Genomic DNA, 16,661 nt, shown 5'->3' with positions numbered 1-16,661 from the left:
CCTAGACCCTTCATCTGATGAAGGGTCTAGGCCCGAAACGTCAGCCTCTCTGCTCCTATGATGCTGCTTGGCCTGCTGTGTTCATCCAGCCCTGCACCTTGTTGTCTCGGATTCCCCAGCATCTGCAGTTCCTACTATCTCTGATTCAAAGAAAGATAATAGTTCACTTTGCATTGGGCTATGGGTCATGAGCTGGAAAATGGGATTAGTATAGTCAGATCTTTCTTGGCTGGTACAAACACAATGGGCCAAAATGCCTCCATAACATAAGCCTATGAAAAATATTTGACCTTAGTTGCCGTCATATTATTATAAATGGCACCAACCACACACTCCTAGTGGAGGAGCGCACCATCAAAATTACAAATTCCAGAGTTTTTGGGAAGCATGTAGAATAGTCAAGTTAGGGCCACAAACAATTAGCTAGTGAATATGGAGCAGATTTGAAGGACTAAATGGTCTATTCCCACTCCTATGTCCTATGATCTTAATGGGGCATTAGTTGCCAAAAATGTGTATTAAAATTCAAAATTGCTTATGTTCCTCCCCGTAGCTACAGACTTAAAAAAAACCACACTACATGAAATCAGTTACCTACCTATCTTTTGGTAACCTCACTTTACATGCTGATTTTGATGAAACTAATACAGAAAAAAAATTCCTGAAGGAGTCAGTTTTGATCTTAGATTAGTATAAATATAGATATTCACAGCCATTTCAGAAATGGCTGTGAATATCTTTTACCAAGAGGAGGGAACTCCAGGATTATGGTTCCTGATATACAGCAGTAGCTCTGACTACATGTGGAATGGTAGAGCAAGAAAGGACCAGGTTTAATGGCTGCAGATGGGTGAACAGTATGTCAACACTTGATACATTTCTTTCTATTGCTTATTCTCAAGTCATTGACAATCTTAGAATTTATTGCCCATCTCAGATTGGTGTCTTTCTTCCCTCACAAGCTAGTACAACCATGTGGCTTACAAGGTATGGTCAGTCAGTTTGCAGATGACACCAAAACTGGTGGTGCAGTGGACAGCCAAGAAGGTAGTCCTTTTCTGCTGTACCGTTCCACTTGTAGTCAGAGCTACCGCAGTATATCAGGACAGCCAAGAAGGTAACCTCGGAGTACTAACAGGACCTTGATCAGATGGGCAGGAGTGGCAGATGGAGTTTAATTTAGATAAATGTGAAATGCTGCATTTTGGAAAGGTAAATCAGGGCAGGTCGGTAAGTTCGTGGGGCGTGTTGCTGACCTTGGAGTGCAGGTTCATAGTTCCTTGAAAGTAGTTGCAGGTAGTCAGGAGAGTGAAGGCAGCATTTGGTATGCTTGCCTTTATTGGCAGTGCTATAGGAATTGGAAGGTCAAGTTGCTGCCGAACAGGACATTGGTTAAACCATTTTTGGAATACTGTGTTCAATTCTGGTTTCCCCGCTATAGGAAGGATATTGTGAAACTTGAAAGCGTTCAGAAAAGATATAGAAGGATTTAGCCAGGGTTGGAGGGTTTGGGCGATAGGGAGAGGCTGAATAGGCTGGGGCTATTTTACCTAGAGCATATGAGGCAGAGTTGTGAGCTTATAGAAGTTTATAAAATCATGAGGGGCATAGATAGGGTGAATAGCCAACGACTTTTCCCCAAAGCAGCAGAGACCAAAACTGAGGACACAGGTTTAAGATGAGGGGAAAAAAATTTAAAAGGGCCAACGTATGGTATAAGCTGCCAGAGGAAGTGGTGGAGGCTGGAACAATTCCAACATTTAAAAGGCACTTGGAAGGGTATACGAATAGATTTAGAGGGATATGAGCCAAATACCGGCAAATGAGACTGCATTAAGTTAGGATATCTGGTCAGCATGGATGAGTGCACCAAAGGGTCTGCTTCCATGCTGTACATCTCTGTGACTCTAATTCAATTCAGAGGACAGTGAGTGCCCATGGCAGTATAAGCTAGAGTCATATACACCACAATGGATAAGGAAGCAGAAGTTTGCTTGCAAGAATTACTGAATCCAACTTCAACGTTGGTTAAGTTAATGGACCAGCAAGTCCAGTGCCTACAGAAGAACAAAGGAATTCAATTATTTTGGAAAAGAAGGGGAAAAATTGAACTTTTTTATTAAACAATGTTTAATCGTTTCAAAGAGAAAATAAACTAGCATTTACAATTTTCATATATGTGTCAACTCTATAGCTGTAAAAATTGGTTTAGTGACACACAAGTTATAAAAATGATTAACATCAGGCAGATATCCTTGCATTTGAACAAGGCTGCTGAGTAAACACATTTCTTTGCTGTAGTTAAGTGTATTCAGACATCAGTCCCCGATGCATCACCAAGACACTTTTGCATTCATGTGCTTCCTAATGAAAGAAGCTTAGTATTCAGTCAAGTATAACTGTTTATTGCTCTGACTGGAAACATTCAAGCCAAATATTTCAAAATCAACCACGGCTGCCGCAAATAATAACAGCACAATATCAAAGTTGTTATTCAGGCTTATTCATTTAAATGACCAAATATCTAAAACTATAATTTATGGTCAAATGCTATGCGAACTCTATTTCCTCAGGAAATTTGAAAAGGAAAAGACATTAAGCTTTGTTCAATCAAACCCTTTAAAGCGACACTAGTGGCATATTGGGCTCTGTATTGTATTCATCCTTTCTTTAAAAGTCAAGATTATTTGCCCAAAAGGAATTAAAAATTCTTACCTGGCTTTTAGCATTACATTATCTAAGGTGCAGACAGTTTATAATTGTTCAGGCATTCTGCACAGAGGAAAAACAAGATGCTGTTTGGAACCTAAAATAAATGAACAAAAACACTTTTGCTGCAGTACTAGGAGATCTATATCTTGCTGCAGTTTCCCCAGCTAATATTGCTTGACTGATCTACTTACGTATCCTACTAGTTTGAAACTGATGATTCAGCTGCACACACCAAAGGGGACTTGCACAATTTCTTTCAGCAAAACATAACCAATTTAACACTGTTGAAAATTTGATAACACCCACATTTTTAACACAGTTCAAGATTCAAGATATACTGAGCATAGATCCCAACCAAAATTTTCAGGACCAGGTGTACAGTTCCTTCACTGAACCCTTGGGAAACGTATGAAGCTGCAAGACATAATTAGCCTATATAACACACGACTATTCCAAGTTTTCACACTGGAGGTTTCCTAATTATAAAGACTTTTAAACAGTTGCAGTGACCTTATAAAACTGTTTTAGGGGATTAAATGCCCAAGATTATTTATGACGTCTTTGTTGAAGGAAAATTATTTTAATTTGGTCTTAAATATATTTTTTGTCTGTTGTTGCTTACAAACATGGAACACAACTTCTTTCAACTCAAAGACAGGTCAAAATTGTGTAGGTTAATGGAACTGCTAACTCTAAAAAAAGTACAATATCTTCCTTTGTACTATTTGTATGTCTATTTACGTTTGGAACAATTGGAAACAAGCCTGCTATTGTATTATATAAACACAAATCTTTTTCATTCTATTTTGTTAAATGTCCATTAATTTGAGTGAAAACTAATGAGAAAGATAAAGGTTTTTTTTTTGAAGTTTCCTTCCAAACTAAAGGAAAACATTATTCTCTTCCACTGTCCCATTGACAGACCTAGGAAAGATGGAATGATCAGAAGAATGTGGTCTTCAGGACCTATGAATTGTGAATATTAATAAGTTTGGCACGTGCACATAACACCCTTGCTTGCAGCTGTGTTACAAATCCAGGCTAGGAGTGATTTTTTTTGTCAATTGGCAAAATTTTGTGTAAGCACGACATAGTTGTACATGCAGCACCTCCACAGTCTTTTAATATATCTTGATCATAGTTACCTCTTCCACTGCTTACTTACTGTGCTATTGCAGCTATGCCTAAGATGTGTATGCAAATCTATGGTTATTTTAGTCCCCAGTGCTTAGTTTAACATTTAAGACATTTCACGTAAGGAGCACCATAAAATCATCACCACAAAAATAGCTGTCCTCTGCACTAGACATGAAATTTGCCTATAAGCATCTGCTACACTAAGGCAACTAATGTAGTATCACAAATGTATGGTTATTATAATATATTTTGTAAAGAAAGTTCATTATCTTTAAAACAGACACAAGAAGTTCTACAAAACAGCTCCAAGGCCACAGAACTACACTTGTGAATCCAGTTGGTCTTGAAACCCTATTGCACGTATCTCAAAAGACTTTAAAATTCAGTGGGCATTTCCAAGGGTAAACATAAACCCACTGACAACGGTTTCCCAGGAGGCGTGAATAACTATTCCTATAATCACAGATAAAACTATGCTTAACCTTTGACTAAAAATCATTATATAGTTAATTATCTCAACTAAAAAACAATGGATATTCCACATCTGGGTTGACCTAATGTCCAAGAAGAAAATAAGACAATTTAGGATATCAGCCATTTTAAAGTTTTGAACTGTATAAAATATAGCAACCATTTTGTACAGAGATTGGAGTAGAATCATCTAAACACCAAAGGGAGGTAGTCAGAAGTATCCCAGAACTGCTGTGCTGAACAAGACTACCAACAGTCACAAAATACACAGTTACAAGAGGCTGGAAGAAAGGAGTCTTCACTCACACCCAGAACCTGTGGGATCAATCACTATCTAAATTTTAGCTAACAACTTTTATTTTATTAAATAACCTTCAGCAATAGTTGTATAACAAATTTATCTAGTCACAAGCATAAACCATGTGACCGTTAAATTGAAACACAAAGACTGAAAGGATGTTAACAATGAGCTTACCTGAGCAAAAACAAAGTTGCTGGAGAAGCTCAGCAGGTCTGGCAGCATCTGTGAAGGAAAAAACAGTTAACGTTTCGGGTCCAGTGACCCTTCCTCAGAACTGGGGTTCCGGGGTTCCTCAGTTCTGAGGAAGGGTCACTGGACCCAAAACGTTAACTGTTTTCTCCTTCACAGATGGTGCCAGACCTGCTGAGCTTTTCCAGCAACTTTGCTTTTGTCCCTGATTTACAGCATCCGCAGTTCTTTCGGTCTTTATTTTAGAGATGGTGTCTGGGTGTTAATGTCGAAGGAAGTGAATGTTGAAAGTGCCAAATGGAGCATCAATTAAGCAGGCTGCTTTGTTCTGAATGCTGTCAAGCTCAAATATTGTTGGAGATTCAGTCATCCAGGAAAGTGGATAGTATTCCATTACACTCCTGAATGTAGTTTGTAGATGATGGACAGGCATTGGGGAAACATGATGAGAGTACTAGCTTCAGAATGGAGGGCATAGTGGTTATGTCACTGGACCAGAAATACAGCCCCGGCAATTGTTCTAAGGACATGAATTGGTGAAATGAGAAATCAATAAAAATCTGGGATAAGCTGCTAGCCTAACCCGAATCGGGCAACTGCCAATAGTTGCAAAAGCCCATCTGGTTTACTCATGTCCTTGAGGGAAGAAATTCTGCCATTTTACCATCTGGCCCACATATGAGTCCAGACTGTCGGCAATGTGGTTGACCCTCAACTGCCCTCTAGCCAGTGACCCCCACATCCATGAACAAAAGAAGCAATTCCCTGCCTCTGTCTAGCTCCTTTAACCACAGTATTTATATAGCTAGTCCAGTTTAGTTTCTGGTCAATGGTAACCCCTAGTATGTTGATACTAGGGTATTCAGCAATACTAATACCACCGGACATCAAGAGGTGATGGCTAAATTCTCTCTTGTGGGGAAACAGCCAAAACATGACAGTTGTCTAACAATGTTGCTGGTCATTTATCAGCCCAAGCCTGTAGGCTGTCCAAGGCTTGCTAGTTATGGACTGTTCCAGTTGCAAATTATGCTTTATATTGTGCAATCTTCAGCAAACATCCATCCCCACATCTTCCCTGCATGATAAAGCGAGGTCACTGATGTATCACTTGGGCCTAGGACACTAACCTGAAGAACTTCTGCTTTGCTGATGCCCTGGGGCGAAGATGATTGACATCCAACAACCAAAAACATCGTCCAGGTGTTGAACATGACTCCACCAAGTGGAGAGTCCCACCCTCTCTCTCCTACTCACATCCACTCCAGTTGTACTCGGATTTATTGATGGCATACTCGATCAAAGGCTGCCTTGATTTGGAGGGGGGGGGAACACAGTCACTCTCACCTCATAAATGGACTTCAGCATTTTTGGACGAAGACTCTAATGAGGTCAGGAACCGTGAGCCCTGTCAGATCCCAGCTAATGCCAGTGAACAGGTTATTCCATTGCTATCAAACTGCATTTGCAATGACAATGACTCCTCTTACCACTTTGCTGACGATGAGGAGTCAACCAACAGGGCAGTAACTGGCCAGGTCGGATTGGACTTGCTTTATGTACACTTTCCATACTGTTGGGTAGATGCCAGTGTTGTAGCTATAGCAAAAATAACTTGGCTAGGGATGAGGTTAGTTCTGGAGCACCGGTCTTTAGTACTACTGTCACCAGAATGTTGTCAGGGCCAAATAGCCTATCTAGTATCCAGTATCTTGAGCTATTTCTTTGTATGACATGTAGAAATTCAAATTGACTAAGAACTAGCATCCGAGATGCACAGTACCTTGGGAAAAGGCAGAAATGCTAAGCAGTTGTGGTTACGAATGGATGCAAATACTTCAGCCATGTCTTTTGCACTATGCTTGCCTCCTCCAACATAGAGTTCCATAAGAACTGGTGGCCTTTACCCTGGAAGCAGCATCAAAAGGAATTTAGAACATGAAATCCATGTGACTGGCAAACAGGAGAAGACCTGGAGACAGAAGGTGATCAACCCATACAACAGAGCTCTGGGAGGCATGGTAAGTAAGCTAAAAAGGGTCAAAACCTGGGAGGATGTATGAACAGCTGAGCAACACTAGAGAGCTGGGAGCCAAGTAACCAAACACTGAACCAGATTGTTACTTCTCAGTCAGTTGAAAAGAAACAATTCAGAGATTTTAGGGCTGTTGTGACCCAAAAGTCAGACAATTTAACAGTGTTACTGATAATAGTTCCACCCATTTAGCTCAGGGTTGAAACTGCATTGGATAAGACTCCAGAGTTACCCTACTTGGATTTTTAAGAAATGCTCAATTTAGAAGTGTGTAGCTGCATGATACCATACATGCTTGTAGTTGTGAAACAAATCAGAAATTGCTGAAAAACCTCAGCAGGTCTGGCAGTATCTGTGGAGAGAAAGCAGAGTCAATATTTCCGGTGCAGTGATCCTTCTTCAGAACTGACTGTAACCAGGAAAAGGTGGTATACACGCGGTAGCAGGGGAGGAGGAGTGAACAACAGGTGGCGATGGAGCCCAGAGAGAGCGAGACAGAATGAACAGTTGGGCAGACAAAGGGATGCATAAATGGTGAGATAGGGAGAATGAAAAGTTAATAAAAAGGATAATTAGCAGGTGAAAATGGGTTGACTGCGATAAAAGCAATCCATATGGTGACAGGACTAGGAATTTTGGGGTGGTAAAAGATATAGGCGGTGACCAGCCCTTAAAATGATTGAATTCAACATTAAGTCCTGAAGCCCGCAGGGTTTGTAAGGATTAAAGTCAAATCTACCTTTTAATTTGAATTATCATTTGAGTATTTGTGTATGTTTAATTTGCATTAGTTCAGATCTTTGCTAATGTTACGACAAAAAAAAGTTCTCGTTGGCATTTTCTTCATGGGGGGAGGGAAGAGAATTTGGTTAATTTGGTTATTTTGGTTTATGGCCCATGAAGATTGTTACACTTAACAGTAGAAGTGCTCTATAACAGTACAAAACCCTGCTGGAGTAAAATTTGCAATTTATTTTTTCTTTTAAAACTGACAAAATATTATAATTTTACCTTTATAAAGCACTGAATTCCACAGGGACATCTCTGACTTAAACTGAAGTGCACTCCCCCACGTACTGTAGGGAAGATGTGATTAAACTTTAAAGGGTTCAGAAAGGATTTACAAGGATGTTGCTATGATTAGAGGGTTTGAGCTATAGGGAGAGGCTGTATAAACTGGGGCTATTTTCCCTGGAGCTTTGGAGGCTCTGGGGTGTGTTTATAGAGGTTTATAAAATCATAAGCAGCATGGATAAAAGTGAATAGCCAGAATCTTTTTCCCAGGGTAGGGGAGTCCAAAACTAGGCACTATTGGTTTAAGGTGAGAGGGGAAAGATTTGAAAAGGAACAGGGGCAAACTCTGGTATAATTACATTATTTAAAGGGCATATGGATGGGTACATGAATAGAAAAGGTTTAGAGACATATGGGCCAAATACTGGCACATGGGGCTAGATCAGTTTAGGATATCTGGTCAGCACGGACAAGTTGGATAGAAGGGTCTGTTTCCATGCTGTACAACTCATGACTCTCAGTCTGTGCTCATTTTTTTGTGTTTTGAAGATGGAATCTTTCTTTCAATCTATAAGTTATTCAAAAAGCACCTCACTACATATGAATTAAACAGAAATAATGTGAAGATTATATAATTGGACTCTTTCCCATACCCCTCCCCAACCCTGATAAACATGCCCACGACCAAAATATTGTATACAAAATATACGTTCTCAGATTAATGTGCTTCTTTGAAAAATAAAACCAGAAAGCAGCATGCTGTCTACATTACAGACCTGGGGAGATAGTCTAGTGTTGTATATTTTTTTCTTTCAAATACAACTAATTGCAATAGCTTTCAGAATTTGTTGACCGAAGGCAGCCCAAGCCAAAAGACAGCATTTTCCTTCAAATAAATCTTCTAGCTCTTCCACTAATGTTTTATCACAGGTCTCCTTCAGATCTTGGGTACTATCAAAAATCACAATGGTGTAATCACAAAATCTCAGCAAGAGAGAGTAGGAAAGGGAAAGAATGGAGGAAATGGTGAGGTACAGCAACTGAGGCAAGGAAAAATAAAACTCTGGGGCAGGAGTGCAGGATCTAGCATTCACGGCTAGACCATATTTTCCCCTTTTCGTGAAAAAATGTAAAGGTCTAGATCAAAAGATTTCTACTAGTAAGGACAAATAAAAAGATGGTTGAGAAAAATCAAACTTTTTCTGCCTAAGTGTGTTTTAAAATCAAGACTGTTTGCATTTCCTGCATGTTCAGTTCACAGACATTTCTTAATTTGCTCAGGATATCAACATTGCTGGCTGGGCCAGCAAATATTGCCCTTCCGTAACTGACCTTGAGAAGGTGGTAGTGACCCGCAGGATTGAGCACATTTTTAGAAATTTGGTCATATAACATATTTGTGACACTACTCATTTTTAAACTAGCTTGTGTTAAATAATTAAGACATACATATGATTTGTGCCCACTTAAATGGGGCATGAGATAGTTAGTGAACTTTATGGACACTACTTAACTCCCTCCGTTACCAAACTCCTCCCAATGCTTGTAATTTATCTAAAACCTCAAACTTCAGGATTTTACCTGCACCACTAAGTAACACAGCCGAACAACTCTTCATCCACTAATGAAATTCTCTTTCTCCTCTCCATTGCCAGCATCCATTCCTTAGACTCAACCTTTTATTTTATGATTTTAGGTAAGTATCATTACTATGACTAGTATTTGTCCAAATTTTCTTCAATTCTTCCTTTCAAGTTCAAAATACACCAAGGTACTGTATTCCCCGTCCCTACATTTCCACTGTACTAAAATTAAGATTCTTCATACAGTTGCTGTTGGCATTACTCTGCATTGCAATCCAACTGTTAAAATAAGCTAACCAACTATGAACATCTAACATCCATTTATATTTTGCTTTTAAAAAATTGATGCAATGACAATTAGTACTTTTTCTTACCCTGATAAATTTTAATTCTGGAAGGGACCAAGGAGACAAGAAACCAGAATGTCATATCCCTGATTCCTCCTTCTTGAGAAATGACTTTGTTTTCTTCAAACTCATTCGGGTTCTATAATGGAAACAGACCGGTCAAACAGGGGAAAGAGAGTTTGCAATAGATTTTTGAAATATTATTGTAATCATTGCAAATAGAGTAAAATGTTAGAAAACATGAAGCTGTTTATTTTGGAAGGGAGAACAAAAGAACAGTATCATTTAAATAGAGAAAAACTGCTAAAAGCTGCAATGGGACTTGGGGGTACTTGTGTATGAAACACAAACAGCTAGCACACAGGTGCAGCAGATAATCAGGGAGGCAAATGAAATGTTGACTTTTATTTCAAGGGATTGGAGCACAAGAGTAGGGACGGTCTTAGTGGCAACAGTACAAGGTGCTGGTGAGATCACATCTGGAGTACAGAGAGCAGTTTTGAGGAATTTCATTGGAGACAGTTCAGAGAAGGTTCACTAGGATGATTCCTGGTATGGAGTGATTGTCTTATGAGGAAAGAATGAGAGGTGATCTTGTTGAAACATAAAGATTCTTCAAAGGCTTGAGAGGGTAAATGCTGAGAGGATATTTCCCCTCACGGGAGGGCCTAAGACCAGATGGCACTGTCTCAGAATAAGGGGGCGTCAATTTAAGACTCAGATGAGGAGGAATTTCTTCTCTAGCAGGGTTGAGTGTGAATAGAATTTCCTGCCACAGAGAGTTGTGGGGCAGAGTCCTTGTGTATATTCAAGAATCTCTCTATCTCAGCCTTAAGTAGGAGAAATCAAGAGTTATGGGGGAAAAGTAGGAAGGTGAATGTAAGGAATATTGGATCAGCCACGATTCTATTGAATGGTGGAGCAGACTTGAGGGGCTAAAAGGCCAACTGCTGTTCCCATTTCTTACTGTCTGATTGCTTCATACTTTGCTAATTATCCACTCCTTTAGTGAAACAAATTCATCCAACTTTGCTTTATACAACTAATTTTTATAAAACACCCTTAATGTAATCAAACGCCCAATACACTTCATTGGAAGGTTGGTAATCCGAATGATATCAAGCCAAATAAGGTAAAAATAGATCATATGATAACATTTTTGGTCACTTAAAGAAAAGAAAGTAGGTAGGAAGACGGAGAGATCTGAGAAATAAATTCCAGAGCTTAGGGCACATGCATTGAAGACACAGCCATCAGGATGGAACATTCAAAAATCAGGATGCTCAAGGGGCTAGAATTAAATGAGTTCCGAATATCTGACAGTCTGGAGGTTAATATGGAAATCAGGGGAAAGCGTCATGCAGAGATATGGCGATAAAGGTTAGGAATTGTAAGATCAAAACATTACTAAAGTAATTCACTGAGCACAAGGAAGTTTCGTGAATGGAATGGCACAAAACAAGCCACGGGCAACAGGGTTTTGGATGGTTTCAAATTTCCAGGAAGGAGAATGTGGAAGATCAGAAAGTGGCGTATTTGAAAATTCAAACATGGAGATGCATATAGTGGTCTTAATGATGGTGCAATTATGACATGATCATTACAAACAGGTCACTTTAGTCTCTGATAGTTACGAGAGAGAGGAAGTAAATTAGCAGCTTTCATTTGACAATCTGGTGCTTGCTAATGTGATGAAGAAATTATAATTCCTTCTAAGTAAGGCAGAAGCTGGCATATCCATTGGCACAACAGCAGACAATTCTGACGAAAAGACATTTCTCGGTTTCCCTTTCCCATCAGAAGCTACCCAGCCTGTTCAATATTTCCAGTATTTTATTTCTGTTTCAGATTTCCATCATACACAGTAATTTTTTTATAACCTCAATTAGCATTGGCTCACAATCTGTTAAAATGCTTTTGTTTAAAATGAGCGTATTTATAATTGTGAATGATTCTGCTGTTTGCATCATAAATTTTTCAAGTTTTAGAGGCACATGTGGATTACAGTATGTGCTGTAATTTCCCCACAAGGGAAGGCAATGGCCTAGTGATATTATTTGCTCATCAAAAGAATGAATTAAAAAACAACAGGCCACAAATACTTGAAACCATGAAGGAATTGTTACTTTTTTTCAGCAAAACGTGCACAGAAATGATCTGCTTCCATCCAAAGTGCCAACTATAAATATTTATATTTAATTATAAATATTTATAAAAATAATACAAACACACACTCACTCACACACTTCCACTGCCTTGTCCATCCGAGGCAAAGCAGCCTGCTTGATCGGTAGCACATCTGCAAACATTCACTCCCTCCACCGCCACTCAGTAGTAGTGTGTACCATTTACAGATGCACTGCAGAAATTCACCAAGCCTCCTTAATCAGCATCTTCCAGACCTGACCATCACCACCACCACCATCTAGAAGGGTAAGAGTTGCAGATGCATGAGAAAACCATCATTTGCAAGTTCCCCTTCAAGCCACTCAGCACCCTGACTTTGAAATATATCACCATCCCTGCCACGTCACTGGATCAAAATCTTGGAACTTCCTCCCCAAAAGCATTGTGGGTCCTCTAAACAGACTGCACTAGTTCAAGACAGCAACCACCACTTTCTCAAAAGGCATGTAAAATGGGCTTTAAATGCTGGCCCAGCCAGCAAACTCCAAATCCCATGAATATTTTTTTAAAAATTGTTTTGCCATGCACTGTGGATTTGTTGTTTATCTTGTTTGTTTTCTGCTCTCCTCCAATTTGCTAACATTTGCTGGATTTTATTTCTTCAGATACTAGTAGCCCTTAGTCCCTACCCAAAGTTGCCATTTTCAATGTGCAAGCATACAATTCATTTCCACAGAATAGCCTGAAGAACAGTACTTGGGACTACAGTAAGAAAGCTGTCAAATTCATGAAAAAAAACTCAGCAAAATTCAGCAGCATGGGAAGACAGAATGCAGGGATTGAGTACTCTATTGAAAATATGGCTTTCATTTTAGATTGACTTAATGGATAGTTATGTAATGAATAGCACTAAAAACAAGATATATATTGTTAACAAGCACAAACACATTCTGATAGTAAAACATGTGGCACATTATGTTGAACATAATACATAAATAACCACAACAAATACAACTTTGACTATTCACTTCACATTTTTTCATCTTGCAACAAATTTCAAAACCATGTCAACACTAAATAGCACTTCACAACTGTAAATTTACCAAATTTTATTTGACCACTTCAATGAAAATGCCAGCTGCAAAAGTGGAAGAAAATTTCTTCCATCACGAACAGTAACATCCAACGTACAACATAACACTAATCGTCTGAATAATCAGGTCCCTCATGCAGCAGTTTTATAGACACGGAAATGATGAATACATTAAAACAAAATGATAATTTATCACTTTATTCACCAAGAGATTTTTTTAAAAATGAAATGAAGCAGCATCCGTCCAGAGATTTTGGGAGATAATTGTATTCCTTATATTCTTCCTTTCTAAAGGGTAAGAAAAGCATAAAAATCTGGCAACAAGTCTTCTTCACTTCCTCCCATTCTGGGAACAGTACATATTGATTTGGGAAATAGAAATTAAAGTATTAATTTAGCGCATGGCTGGGCAGGTGTTATCGCTTCCTTCCCTTCAGTTTAAAACATCCTGTAAAAGGAAGTATTTTCATAGACAGCAACAGGAACTGTTATTAAAAAGAAGCAATAGAGCTGGATGAACACAGCAGGCCAGGCAGCATCAGAGGAACAGGAAAGCTGACGTTTCGGTTCTGGACTTTCCTGCTCCTCTGATGCTGCCTGGCCTGCTGTGTTCATCCAGCTCTACACCTTGTTAAAATGAAGAGCAGTTCTTTTACACAACATTTTAATATAGTACACCTGTTTATAATTCATTTCTTTTTTAGGAGCCCTCATTGGAATACAGACCTTAAAGTAAAAGTTACATTCAAAAAAAAAGTAGCACTCCTGCAGATAAAACAGTGAAAATGTAAATTAAAGTTAGCACTATTTTCTCTGAGCTCTTAATTAGAAGCATGTGCATTGTGTTTTATAATAATATTACCTCCAAAGAAATATAAAATTTCAGATTGCAAACCTGACAAGGAGGGTTGCATACTAATGGAAAAGCTGATTTAACAAACTACAAGCAAAACTCATGTATTTAACTGTACCAGTCACATCAGAATAACAATCTATCATTGCTTATATGTATAGCTTTGTTAATTGTTACTAATGCAAAAACAGTACACTCAATAGCCAGTATGACATTTTTGACATGTGACAACATTCACAAAAGAACTAATGATATCAAAAGATTGCCATATTCAGTATGCAAATTAAACAAGTTAATCTACTCCCATTTTGTGAGCAATTTCTTGGACACCAAGGAAGTGAAAAAACAGTAACTACAGCTTTGTATGAAAAACTGGTCTCTGCTACTCGACTACATAAGCTAGTACTGATATCAATACCATCTACCACTTCTTTAAAAAAAAACTTGTATTATTGGTGAGGCTGGGAGAAACTACCACTCACAAACAGCAGCCAAGAACTTTCATTCCTATTATATAATGTAGCAAAAAAACTTGTCATTGCCAACACAGTATATGCAATTGAATCCAAATGAATTCGACTGCGCATTTGACAATGTGTGTTTGCTAGTCACTGATCCAATTTGAGTTATGAAAGAGTAACCAACAAAAACAGATTAAATAGTACAAGAAATAATCATTAAATGTTGTCATTGCTCAAGACAAAATCAAAATATCTGGTAATGTCAATTCCTGGAAGAGTAAGATTCAAGAAAAACTTTGCACCTGGTTAGTTACTAACTGTAATAGCATAGTTTTCAAATGGTGCTTTGATTTTCCTGTCAAATTAATTCCTTGAGTCAACACTCGTCGGTATGGCTACACCTTTTATTTTTTCAAAAGCTTCAGAAATATCAAGTCCAAAAGTACTTCACAGAAAGATTATAAACAAAACAAACACTGAGCCTCACAAGGAGATACTGGATCAGATGACTAGGATAGTAGTTTTGAGGAACATCATAAAAGGAAGAAAACCAGATAGAGGGGCATAAAGAGAATTCTAGGACTTAGGGCCTATGTCTTTCAAGGCATGATCACTAATTGCACAGCTGTTAAAATCAAGACAATAATATTGCTAATAAAGACATTTTGTCAAAGCCTTTCACCTGCAGTCACCAAAACAATTGGCAACATCAAGTCAAGGGGAAAATGAATATTTATACTGAATGAGAGAAGAGTGTTGATTGCTTGGCAAATGGACACTAATTGGCAAAGGCATTGCCATAGAGAATGCACTAATAATGAATAATATTTAAATGCCAGAACACATACTGCACCTATTTTAATTCATTTGCTAGTTTACTTCTCAGGATAATGCCACAATCAGAGTCAAGCGGTCAAGTGTGGACATCACTCAAATGACAAGCTCATTCAGAGAACTAGCTCAAACAGGATGGACTGAAAGGCTGTTTCTGCACATCTCCCATTCTATAAACTAATGTTTACTTATCAAACTCCTATATGTAAATCTTAGTTTCCTTACGTCCTACATCGCAACAGTGCTGACACTTCAGAAGCGACTTAATTATGAAGCACTTTGGGATGTCCTGGGGTTAAGAAGGGCGCTATATAAATGAAAGTTCTTCTATACAGCTGAGAGGTGTCTGCTGCACGTAAGGACGTCGACCGCTTCAATTATGAGACAGAGGAGGAGAATTCATTAGGAGATATGCAGCATACGTGTGGAAATAGGAACAAATGGTCTCAGCCGCTTTTAAATTAGCAGCAAAAGTGAATGCCACCTCCCTCGTCCTCTTCCAAGAAAATAAAGACGAGAATTTGCTTCTGCACTGCTCATGAACTGCAGCTCACGATTGCACCATTTCTGCAACAAATGGTTCTGCCGCTCCAGTTGACAGGTTTCCTCCCACTAGCAGAGGCCTAATGCTTTCCTCCTGCGGCTAGAAACTGCGGGAGGGTGAAGGAGCTCATCCCTTCATCAAACGGATCTTCCATCAGGCCCAGCACCCCCAACCTCGCTCCCGTCTAAATAAACATCAATAATAATCCTTACCAAGACATCATCTCTTACCTGGGACTGTCTTTTATCCCCTCACTCCTCCCTCGCCAGAACAGAGAGTCTGCCCGCCGGCACGTCTTTTCCCTTCACGCCGGCCACAAACATAAAACGGTAACGGCGGCCGATGCAGCAACCGTCCCGCTCAACGCCCGCCTACTCCATCCAATACGCACGCGCACGCGCCCGCCCTGGCCCATAGGGAAGGACCATGGGAGCTGTAGTCACCCTTTTCACACTTCGACCGGGTCCAGTAGACATTAAACTACAACTCCCAGACATCACCGCGCTCTCCCCTTCAAGGCAGCCTTTTTCGTGTTGGGGCAAAATGACAGGACAGGGCAAACATTAGCCATCATTCGAAGTCAGTCAGTTAGATTTTCCCATTGCTAATCCAGTTTCAGACAGTAATAACAACTAAAACTGATATTGCAGATAAAACGAATTATCTCACTAAGAGAGTTTTCAGGTAGCATCATTCTTCATTTAGTAGCAAGCCGCATTGAAAAGATAACTCCATGTTTCTTCCGTTAATTCTTTTTGATAACATTTAATGCATACAAATTTAACGAATCACATGCAGAAAAGATTAGTGGAAATTATCTATAATTGTGTTAAATTGTTAAGAATTACATTGAAAGAGAACTATGATTCTTAGTAGGCTCAATATTCACTATGCCTTACTAATATAGCTAGTATTACGAGTTTTCAGAGCTGTAAAAACAGTCCATAACATGGCACAGGA

At 39.0% G+C, this 16,661-nt stretch overlaps 1 protein-coding gene and 1 long non-coding RNA gene across 6 annotated transcripts in view; one reads left to right on the top strand and one right to left on the bottom strand.

Annotated features, from left to right (window-relative positions):
- Positions 1-16,661, top strand: part of LOC109938345 (inositol polyphosphate-4-phosphatase type I A) — a 184,937-nt gene that overhangs the window by 50,373 nt on the left and 117,903 nt on the right. The gene's annotated exons all lie outside the window — the stretch shown is intronic.
- LOC125483330 lies at positions 9,716-16,099 on the bottom strand. 2 transcript variants are annotated; one of them, XR_007262285.1, is made up of 3 exons: positions 15,932-16,099; positions 12,028-12,214; positions 9,716-9,928 (listed from the first exon to the last, which is right to left on the bottom strand). It is a non-coding gene; the product is annotated as an uncharacterized LOC125483330 (long non-coding RNA). The 2 variants fall into 2 exon arrangements; XR_007262286.1 differs by having other exon boundaries at positions 12,032-12,214.

The sequence above is a fragment of the Rhincodon typus genome, chromosome 6, assembly GCF_021869965.1.
Source record: "Rhincodon typus isolate 14 chromosome 6, sRhiTyp1.1, whole genome shotgun sequence".
NCBI classification, from domain to species: Eukaryota; Metazoa; Chordata; class Chondrichthyes; order Orectolobiformes; family Rhincodontidae; genus Rhincodon; species Rhincodon typus.
This window is presented reverse-complemented; position numbering and strand designations above follow the sequence as displayed.